The 10,963-nt window shown below is 39.6% G+C and overlaps 1 protein-coding gene across 5 annotated transcripts in view; it reads right to left on the minus strand.

Annotated features, from left to right (window-relative positions):
* Positions 1-7,875, minus strand: part of sgk3 (serum/glucocorticoid regulated kinase family member 3) — a 100,867-nt gene extending 92,992 nt beyond the window's left edge. Inside the window, exons 1-2 of one of the 5 annotated variants that reach the window (XM_073041265.1) lie at positions 7,746-7,875; positions 7,228-7,352 (exon numbers count right to left, since the gene is read on the minus strand). The gene's annotated coding sequence lies outside the window, so the exon portion shown is untranslated. Of the gene's footprint in view, positions 1-2,763; positions 3,009-3,091; positions 3,255-3,690; positions 3,921-7,227; positions 7,353-7,745 lie in introns of those variants that run through there. The other 4 variants (XM_073041272.1, XM_073041293.1, XM_073041312.1 and 1 more) reach the window with 4 other exon arrangements.
* Between the last annotated feature and the right edge of the window lie 3,088 nt (positions 7,876-10,963).

Genomic DNA, 10,963 nt, shown 5'->3' on the forward strand with positions numbered 1-10,963 from the left:
TCCTGTGTAGGTCTGTAGTCTAGTGTAGCTTTCTTTGTTTCTTTTTTACCTAGTTCAGTCTAGCTTTTGTACTATGTCATGTAACACCATGGTCCTGAAAAACACTGTCTCATTTTTACTAAGTACTGTACCAGCAGTTATGGTCGAATGACTTGACTTGTATCCAAGTCGGTTGAATTTAATCCAGCCAAACTACTCTTAATCATCGGCCATGTCAATGATTAAGAGTTCCAAAATGCATCTGACAATCTGGGTCAATTATAATCCTTCCATACAAGCCACCACAAAATGCTGGAGAAACTCAGCAGGTCAGGCAGCAGTAAACAGTTGACATATCAGGCCGAGACCCTTCATCATGACCGGAAGAAAAGATGAGAAGTCAGACTAAGAAGGTGGGAGGAGGGGAGGGAGTAGTACAAGGTGGTAGGTGATAAGTGAAACCAGGAGACAGGGAGGGGGTGAAGTAAAGAGCTGGGAACTTGATTGGTGAAAGAGATAAAGGGCTCGAGAAGGGGGGGGGGGTGCTGGATTTTGTGTGTTGTTTGGATTTCCAGAATCTGCAGATTTTCTCCAGTTAGTAATCTTTCCTTTCTTCAGTTCTGCACATTGACATTCTCAGGAATCACAGCATTGCTATCATGAATGGGACAAACAAATTCTATATCAAATTATTACTCCAACTGACAACACAACAGCACAAATCAGTTGCAGTCACCTAGAATTAAGGTTCTGGTGCTCTAATCTAGTGGCACAGTTAAACATGATTTCTCAGTACCTGGATTTGAACATGGAGAATCCACACTTTATCAAACACTAGTTAGACTACAATGGGGATGTTGTGTGAAGTTCTTGTTGATTTTTCATAGAGAAGGTTCAGAGACAATTAAAAGAGTGCAGAAGGACTTAGAATACAAATAGACTTGAACATCATTTACAGGAGGGGGATGGGGGAGTGGGAAAAAGTGAGAGGGCCTGAGAAGGTAACCTCAAGGTGATCCTTAAAAATTATGAGCTAACTCTCCAAGGGTATTTCACATTTAAAGATGTCTTGTAGGGCATTGTGTATCCCCTTCCAATAGTTTTTGATAACAGGGCAGTCCCAAAAAATATGATAATAATTTGCATTTTGATTTCCACAATTTATCCAGCAAACAGGGAGGTTACTATCATAATGGGATTTCTGAGAGGGTAATAAAATATCTTAGCAAGTTTTTCCATCCAAACTCCCTCCATTTCTACCTCAGATAAATACTTTATGGAGATTTGTGATATATATGATTATATGATATATATGTACAATGTCTGAAATACATATTATGGAAATATTTGATGAACTTCAATAAAAAATAAATTACAAAAAAAATTATGAGCTAAAAAGTTTGAGACAGCAGATCTAATGAACATCAATACAAAACTGCCACCAAAAAAGAGTTGAGAATTCATGAGAAACTTACCTGGAAAGTGGCATGAATGTGAAACCTCTACTTTGAGGCAAAGTGCATAGCTGTGTTTAAAGGAATTTGGATGCTACATGAAGCAAGAGGATTATACTAATGCACAGACATCACACGCAACCTCGCAACGTCCCAGAACACATCCTATACAGTCAAAAAAGCTCACCAACACCTCTACTTTCTGAGGAGGCTGAATAAATCTGGACTTTGCACGTCCATACTCATAGAATTGCAATCTATAGATGCACAGAACATCCTAACAAACCTCACCACTGCCTGATACAGAAATTGCACTGCAGCGGACAGAAAGACTGTACAAAGCATCACAGGCACCAGCCTACCCACCATCAAGGACATGTATGCAGAAAGGTACTCCCATGGGGGAGGGGGGGGGGGATGCTATAGAGCATCCACACCAGGACCACCAGACTCAAAAGTTACTTTCCCCAAGCAGTTAGGCTGATTAACACCTCCACCCACTACTTTATTATTTCCCATCAGTCACCTTATGTACAGCCTAGCATCACTGTATGGACATACAATCAATGTAGAAAGCTATTCAATGTATTTATATTCATTATGTGTTTTTTAAATTATTATTGTGTCCTTTATCTTTTGTCTTTTTTGTGCTGCATCAGATTCAATTATTTTGTTCTCCTTACACTTGTGTCCAGGAAATTACATTAAACAATCTTGAATTTAGAAAGAAGGGCAGAAGCTCAAACTGGAAAGGAACAAGGACTCAGTCTTGCCCACTAAATGGCCCACTTCACTGCTGTATACTTTATGTCAGCAATATGCAATATACAAAACAATTCTACTTCCCACATTCTAAAAGCAAAGAAAAAAATTCTGACTACGTACTTAATCTTCATTAAAAAGACTGCAGATTAAAATACTTCTGGAAAACATTAACCTCATATTTCACCTCAGTTTCTTTGGTCTCATCCTAGTTCTATGTCAAAGATTTTGTGGATGAATCAACTTTTGTTTCTCTAAAGATTCAAAATGAATGGAACAGTGCTTGCAGTAAGGTTTCAGTCTGTTTGTAACTCTTTGATCTCTAAATCTACCTGGAGGGAAAACTTAGCAGTAAAACTAAACCTGTTGAACTGTCCACTGTAATACTATATGAATAGAACTGTGTTGATCAGACAAAAATATCTTGGAACAACAGCCATATAAAATGCTGACATTCACAAAATATAGTTGTCGGTAAGTATGCAAACCACTTATGAATAGTGTGCCTCTTAATAACTAAAAACAAGTGTGCAAAAATATATCACAAACAGTATCAAGCATGACTTACAATCGCTGCACCTACTTCATTTGTCCACAGAAAGCCGACAAGACTTTAAAGGCCAACTCTTCTGCTTAATCTGGAATTTTTCCAGCGTTATTCTTTATACTTCCAGTGTTTCTTTTACTTTTTTAAAGCAGCAAACAGGTACATTGGCTAAGCTTTTAATCTGCATTCATTTAACACCCAATTTGTAAATGAACTCGAGAATGTTCTGGTAGCTCGAATTAAAGTTGTGAATTCTAAGTGCCTATTACGATATTAATTTCGCAACAGTGATGACTACATCCACAAAACGACTCAAGAAAGTGTAGAGTTCGGATCCGGTACTACTCACCATTCAGACTTTGCACACAACATTAGTTCTCATTTACACTTGCCACTTCCAAAGTCCTCGGCTCAGCAGCTGACTTCTAACCGCGCGCGCGCGCTCGCTCGCATTCCGAGCTGGAAGATCCCTCGGCCGCGCGGACTAGAAGGTCCCTACGCTAGTTCCGGATCTAGAGTGTATAAAGACAATGGGCGTAAATTTGCTATATGTTAATTTTATTGCGCATTAACCCCCTTGTGGTTGAGACTAGTACCATTTAGTAAACAAATATAAATGTTTGATTACAGAATTGCCGGAACAAATATCTATTATAAATCGCCACAGCTGCACAGTAGGCAGCGGGACGAAGATAGGAAAACATGTAAAACTTTTGGTGTATTTTTTGTAGAATACGCAGTTAAAGCTTCGGTGCAACTAAACTATATTGCGCTGACAGAGGTTGGTGGAAAAATTGTGCGCCAGGGAGTGCTATGGGTGGGGCTTCTGCAAACTACCTAAACTAGTTTACAGTTTTACTACTTCACAAAACGCTTACATTTGCAAGTTTAATGCCAGGTTCCACAGTTGTACGGAGGTGGGGCTATATAAATAAAGATCCAACGTACTTTGGTCCGGTTCAGGGTCCACTACACTGAGGGGCTCAGTGTTAACATTTGCTTCTCTCTTTCTTGAGCTCCTGGCTGAATTCTCTGACGTGGAAGAACTGCTGACTTATTTCTATTAGGCTTCAATAAAGTATCTAATCAAACTGACTTAGCCAGTTAATCAAGTTATTATATGTTGTTCATTACGAAGCAGGACTCAAATCCACCAAACTGAAGTCACCTATAACTTCAGACCGGCGTTCCAGCTTCCAAATGGCTATTTAGCAGTGCGTGTTTCAATGTACCATCTGCCGTGCGGCCCCTACTGCAACCTTGGAATCACTGCAAGACTATAGAAATGTTGCAATGTTACCAACATAACACAACAAATATTACATGAAGCTGGTGCATTAGAAATAGCAGGGGTAGGATGTTTGGTCACTTGTGCCTACTCTGATATTCGATATTCTTTTACCTCAGTTCCATTTACCCACACTCACCCTATATTCTTCATCCTGTCTGTAATGGCGTTTCTTTTCACATCACTACTGAATGGGGCATCCCTGGTTCAGGATACCCCAGCAAAAGGAAATATCAGTTCCACAACCTTTTGTATGAAATGCACTCTACAGGCCTCAGATGATTCTTTATAAACTCAGAAATTGTATCAATAAATGCAAGCAAATCATTCAATATCCATCCCAACATCCAAAGAAGATAGAAGATGGCGCTGGTGGAGGACTCCCATTCCGACTGGAAAACTGTCATTGCTGAGACTACATAAATGATCGGGATAAAAATGCTGATGGGTTGATTATTAAGTTTGTAAATGACAAACATTTGCAAGGTTGTGGATAGTGAGGAAGATTTTCAAAGGATTTTGCAAATACCAGTTAGAAATGTCGCAGTGCTTAATAGACATGAATGGAGAGGGACTTGATGAATATAGACCACTTTCAGAGGTCAGGGGTAAAAGAAAAGTATACAGTAAATGTAGTAGCCTTAAGAGGATTGATATGCAGAGGAATTTTGAGGTGCAAGTCTACAGCTCCCTGTAAGTGGCAACACAAGTAGATAGGGTGGTAAAGAAAGCATGGGACACACTTGCCCTTGTTGGTCAGAGAACTGAGTGTAAAAATTAGGCAGTCATGTTCACCTTTGATCGGGTTGTGGCAGATCTGGTTGCTGTATAACAGAAGGACTATGAAGGATTTGAAGAAAGTGCAGAAAAGGTGTCTGGATTAGGGAGCACAAACCATAAAGAGAAGTTGGTCGAACCTGAATTGTTTTCTCTGAAGTGTCAGAGGCTGAGGGGTAACCTGATAGGAGTATATAAAATTAGGAGAGGCAAAGATGTAAACTGGTCAGTTTTTCACCTCAGTAAGGAAATGTTAAATACGAGAAGGTATAGCTTTAACGTGATGCACAAAAATACAGGATAAACTCAGTAGTTCAAGTAGCTCCTAATGAGGGAAATGGACAGTTGATGTTTCGGCTAGGATATTTTTTCAGGAGTGGAAAGAAAGAGGAGTGATGCTAGTATAAAAGGGTGGAGGGCAGGGAGAGGAGTTGGAGCTAGAAATGGTGGGTGAGTCCTGATGAGAAGAGAAAGATGGCAGGGTGGGGGAGCAAGAGAGTGAGAATGCAATAAGAAGCTGGGAGGTGATAGGTACAGGTTACAAAGATGGAATCTGATAGGAGGACTATGGAATAAAGGGAAGGCGGTGAGGAGAGAACCAGTTGGATGAATGTGTGGGAGATTGGCAAATCAAGAGGACGGGACAGGAAAAGAAAAGTGGTGATGGGGCTTGTAGGATAAGGGAGAACAAAGTTGGGGGGGGGGTGACAGATGGGAGTAATTACCAGAAGTTAAAGAAATCAATGTTCATGCCATTAGGTTAGAGAGTACCAAAGTAGAATATTAAGCGTTGTTCTTGACTGTGGACAAAAATGTCAGAATGGGAATAGGAAGTGGAATGAAGCTGTCTGGCCAGCTGGAGATCTAAGCTGTTATAGTGGACAGAACTAAGGCACTCAATGAAGCAGTCCCCCAATCTGCATCAGGTCTAATCAATGTAGAGGAAGCCACACTGGGGGCACAGATGCAATTTATAACACTGATAGATTCATATGTGAAGCATTGCCTCAACTGGAAGGACTGGTTAGGGCCCTGAATGGAATAAAATGTAGAGGCAGGTGAAACACTTAGTGACCAGAGCGGGATTAGTGAGGAGGATTGTACAGACAAAGGAGACATGAAAGTGATCAACTGTAGAAAGCATCAAGGGAAGGGGAAGGGAAGACGTGCTTGTGATGGGTATTGCATTGGAGAGTGGTAAATTTGTAAGCTGGTTTACTATTTTACAGTGAATTGTCTTTGATATGCATGCCATCCAAACAAATAATTTATTACCACAAGTCCAATGAGGTAGTACAAGGGAAAGCAATAACAGAATACAGAATACAGTCAAAGTGCAGTGCAGGCAGAGAATAAGGTAGAAGATCATCTTAGAGTCATAAAATATAGATTTAAAAAGTTGATTGACTATAATAGAAGTAATGAGCAGATCCACAGAGAGCATCTTGCAATGAGTCACTACACTCCAATGCCATTAATCTATTAAATATTAATTAAAGTTAAAGGAAAGGAACTGCTTACCACAATTTTGAACAAGGGCTGCTATTTCAAATGTAAATTTGATGTCTCAGATGACAAGTGTATTCAGCTCTCATCTCACTTCATTTACAAAAAGGCTCAGCAGAGGATTTGCTTCTTGCAGCAATTGGTAGAATTCTATCCACCCCAGAACATACTGGTGCAATCCTACAATGCATTGTAGAGAGCATCTCATATCAGCCAATACTGTCTGGTTTGGTACCGCGTCTGCTTACAATATATGAAAGCTACAGCAAACTGTCAGGTCAGCCGAAAAGGTCATTGGCTGCAGATTTTCATCACAGAGGTCGTGTATGTATGCAGGACAAGGAAACGGGCAGAAAAGTCACTGCGGACACCACCCACCCTGCAAATTACCTTTTTCAAAAGCTCCCTTCTGGAAAGCACTGTAGGGCTATTAAAACAAAATCTTCGTGCCATCTTAAAAATGTTGTTTCTCAGGCTGTTAAACTAATCAATCATCCTAGTTAGCCCTCCCACCCCTCTCTATCTATTACTGCACTGCACTGTAAACACTTTAAACCACTTTATATAAAATACTGTTTACATTGTGAATAAATGCTGCTATTTATGTATTTATACACATTTTCTTCCATATCTGTACTTTAACCTCTAACATTTTTACATTTCTTCTTAATTGTTGAATATTGTTTTTTGTTACATTACGTGTCAATGCACAACAACAAATTCCTAATATATGTGAATGTAAATGGTGAATCAAGTTGATCCTTGATCCCTGATGCTTAATTCAAGATACTACTAGTCAGTCATCAGTATGACCTGTCTATTATCTGCAGCATCTAACATTCATGGATCAAAGTGCATTGTTCCTTCTAATTCTTGCAGCTAGTTAATCTGTTATACCTTTATGCTTTACTCACAGTTTTCTGTCATATGTTCTCTGTGCTTCTCCATTCACGTTCTTGCTCCCTTTCATTCGTAGGTCTCCTTTCATTAGGAATGGTCAGATGTGAAGCAGTAGGCTGGTGTTCATCATTTAATTTCTCTGTAATGAAATTTTTATTGGGTGAACTTGAGCTCTTGAGTCAATTCAGCTCTCTGCCTTGTTTTTTGATGCTTTGTGATCCCATGGTTGTTGCCTGAACAGATCGAAGGATGGGTGCTACTCACTCTCTTAGACTGCTTGAGGTCCAAGGGGCTGAGTAGAACCATGTCATGGGTATTGGTGAGAGGGGCAATTGTAAAGGATATCTACGTGATATAATTTTCTTTTAAACAGAGTGGTAGGTGTCTGGAATGCACTGCCAGGGTGGTGATAGAAACAGATACAATAGCAATGTTTAATAGGATTTTAGACAGCCACATGAACAGAGAATGATTTGATGAATTTTGACAACATGCAGGTAGATGTTGTTGTGTTCTTTATATTCATACGTACCGTGGGTTACTAATAAAGAACCATGTTCTGGAAGAAATAGAACTTTTATTTAACAACAGCCACAACGTGTTTACAATGCCATGTTTCTCGATCTATTATCCCTGCGCATGCTCAGAACTCTCTCCAATCACGGTCTTACACATCATATCACCACATCTTCCTTTCCTTTAAAAGAAAAACAATTAGCAACATTGACCAGAGCAAATACATAATTTAACATGTCTCTATCAGTCCCTCTGGGGGTTTATGAACATGAGTAGACCTTCTAAGTGGTTCACGCAGTTCTTGTGTTTCATTGTTATTTCCTGGTCTACATCAGTTAACTGAAACTCTGAAGTTGGCTCTTTCTTGAGGCCTTTGCGATTTCTTCTTAACACTGCTCCTTCTTCTGTTTGGACCATGTATGATCTGGATTGTACTTCTTCAAGTACTGTAGCTTTCTGCTCATGTGTTCATTTTGTCTTGTATCCTTACTTCATCTCCTTGGTGCAGTTTACGTGATGGACGAGAACATTCTGTCAAAGTATATTTTCTGCTTTGCTTTGTGTTCATCTTCCCATCTTTTCACTTGTTCACCTCCCTCTGTTCTCTGAAGGCTCTCATCTATTGGCAGATTGGATCTCAAACTGCATCCCATCAAGAGCTGAGCAAGTGAAAATCCACATTCAAGTGGAGTATTGCGATAGGCTACAATGCTTTATAAAAATCACCTCCAATATCTTTTGTTTTGTACATCAGTTTCTTGATAATTCCTACCAACTCCTCAACTAACCGATTGGACTGAGGGAAAAATGGACTAGATGTTGTATGAACAAAGCCCCATTCATGAGCAAAATGTCTCATGCATTCACCATTGAATTGTGGACCATTGTCTGTGAAAATGTCATCAGGTACACCATGTCTGGAAAAAACTGATTTCATGCATGTAATTACATTCTCTGCAGTTGTTCTGCTCAGACCACACACTTCAGGATACAATGAGTTGTAATCTGTTATTAATAGATAATCTTTGTTGTCAGTTACAAAACGATCAATGCCTACGTTCTGATAAGGTCTCTCAGGACTAGGATGTGGATGCAGTGGCTCCTTAGGGTTGCCAGGTTGGTATTTAAGGCATATTTGACAAGAAGAATCCAATTCTGCAATTTCTTGATTCATCCTGGGCCAAAACATCACTTCTCGCACCCTTCTCTTACATTTTTCAATACCTAGGTGGCCTTCATGAATTTTCCCAAGCATTTCTTTTCTGAGACTTTTAGGATTCACAATTCTGCTACCTTTGTACAATATCCCATACACAAGTGAAAGTTCTGATCTGTGGTTCCAATATTCTTGTACTTCTGAGGTACAGTCATGCCTATTATCTGGCCATCTATCCATCACCACTTGTATTACCTGACTGAGAATTTTGTCCTTCTCTATCTCAAGACGCAGAAGTTCCAACTTTTTGGAAGCAACAGGTACAGTCTCTATGATCATATCAACAAATGCCTGAACACCAACAGTGTCCCTGTGACTGTCTTTTGTTGTTGGATCCACAGCTCTGGAAAGTGTGTCAGCCATGTACATAAATTTTCCAGGTGTGTATGACACATTCAATACATAGCTTTGCAATTTGATCATCATTCGCTGAATTTGCAAAGGACAGTCGTTTAAAGGTTTGTGAAATAATGCAATCAGAGGCTTATGATCAGTTTCAACATCAGTAGATTGCCCTGACACAAACTGATGAAATCTCTCGCAAGCAAACATAATGCTAAGCAATTCTTTTTCAATTTGGGCATACCTTGTTTCTAGATCAGATAATGAAGAAGATGCATATGCCACTGGTAGCCATTCCTTATCATGCTTCTGGAGTAATACTGCCCCTAAGGAGTGTTAAAGGTACACAACTTTGAACTCGGTTCATCTAGTTTAAGTTGCCAGAATCCAGAGGATGCATCTAATTTACTAAAGCACTTTGCATTAGCAAATTGTAACATAATTTCTTCATGAGTTGGCAATTTGAAATGCTCTCTTTTAATGGCTTGATTCAAGTCTCTTGGATCTAAGCAAATCCTCAGTTTTCCATTTTTCTTATCAACAATGACAAGCGAATTGACCCATTCAGTTGGTTCATCAAATTTTTATGACTCCTAGCCGTTCCATTCTGTCAAGTTCTGTTTTCAGCTGATGATGTAATGCAAAAGGCACTTTTCTACATGGATGTGCTATGAGTGGCACTGTGTTGTCAATTTTAATCGTGTGCTCTCCTGGAAGACAACCAAGCCCTTTGAACAAGTCCTCATACTCTCTCATCAAGTCACTGTATTCTGACTCTGTGTCACTGTCCAGGACTAATACTCTTTTCACCAAATTCAGTCTCTCACAGGCAGATAAACCCAGTATTGACTGTACATCCCTTGGCACCACCACAAATGAAAGCATGTGCACAATATTTTTGTGTGATACTTTTGCCACACATGTTCCTTTAACTGGAATGTCTGCACCTGAATACCCAGTCACTTTTATATTTGTCTGATGTAACTTTGGTCTTGGCTTTAATGCATTAAACTCAGATTCTGCAAGAACATTTACTTGTGCTCCAGTATCCAGTTTAAACAGAATGTGTTTTGGTTCACTTGCAATGGAATAGTCCAGTCATTCTTACTTTGTTTGTTTTCACAGAGCACATCGATATAAAATTCCTCACATTCATTTTCAAGCACTGCATTTACTTGTTTTATTTTCTTTCTACGTCTGCAACAGCGTGATTAATGATTACTCTTACCGCAGTAGTTGCACATTTTCCCATACGCTGGACACTGTTTTGGCCGATGCTGCTGCCCACAGCGATCACATAGCTTTTTGTTCTCAGATGACATCTTGCTCTCTGTCAGTTTTGTTGTCGTTTTATTATTTTTTCTAATATGTTCACGCTTCCTCACTGTGTCTACGTTGCAGTTCCCAATGAAAAGTTCTTTAGCCTGTGATGTCACGGTTTCCGAAGCTTTGCAGAGCATCAAAGCTTTTTGCAAGTCTAAGTCTTGTTCTCTTAACAGTCTTTCTCTCAGACCATTATCCAGAATGCCACAAACAATTCTGTCTTTAATGAGAGAGTCTGTCAGTTCTGCAAACTCGCATGTTTTACTCTGGTGTCTCAATTCAGTAACATATTGATCAATAGTTTCACCAGCTCTCTGCGTACATGTAAAAAATCTATGCCGCTCGTACATCAC

Source organism: Hemitrygon akajei, chromosome 1 (genome assembly GCF_048418815.1).
Source record: "Hemitrygon akajei chromosome 1, sHemAka1.3, whole genome shotgun sequence".
NCBI lineage: Eukaryota > Metazoa > Chordata > Chondrichthyes > Myliobatiformes > Dasyatidae > Hemitrygon > Hemitrygon akajei.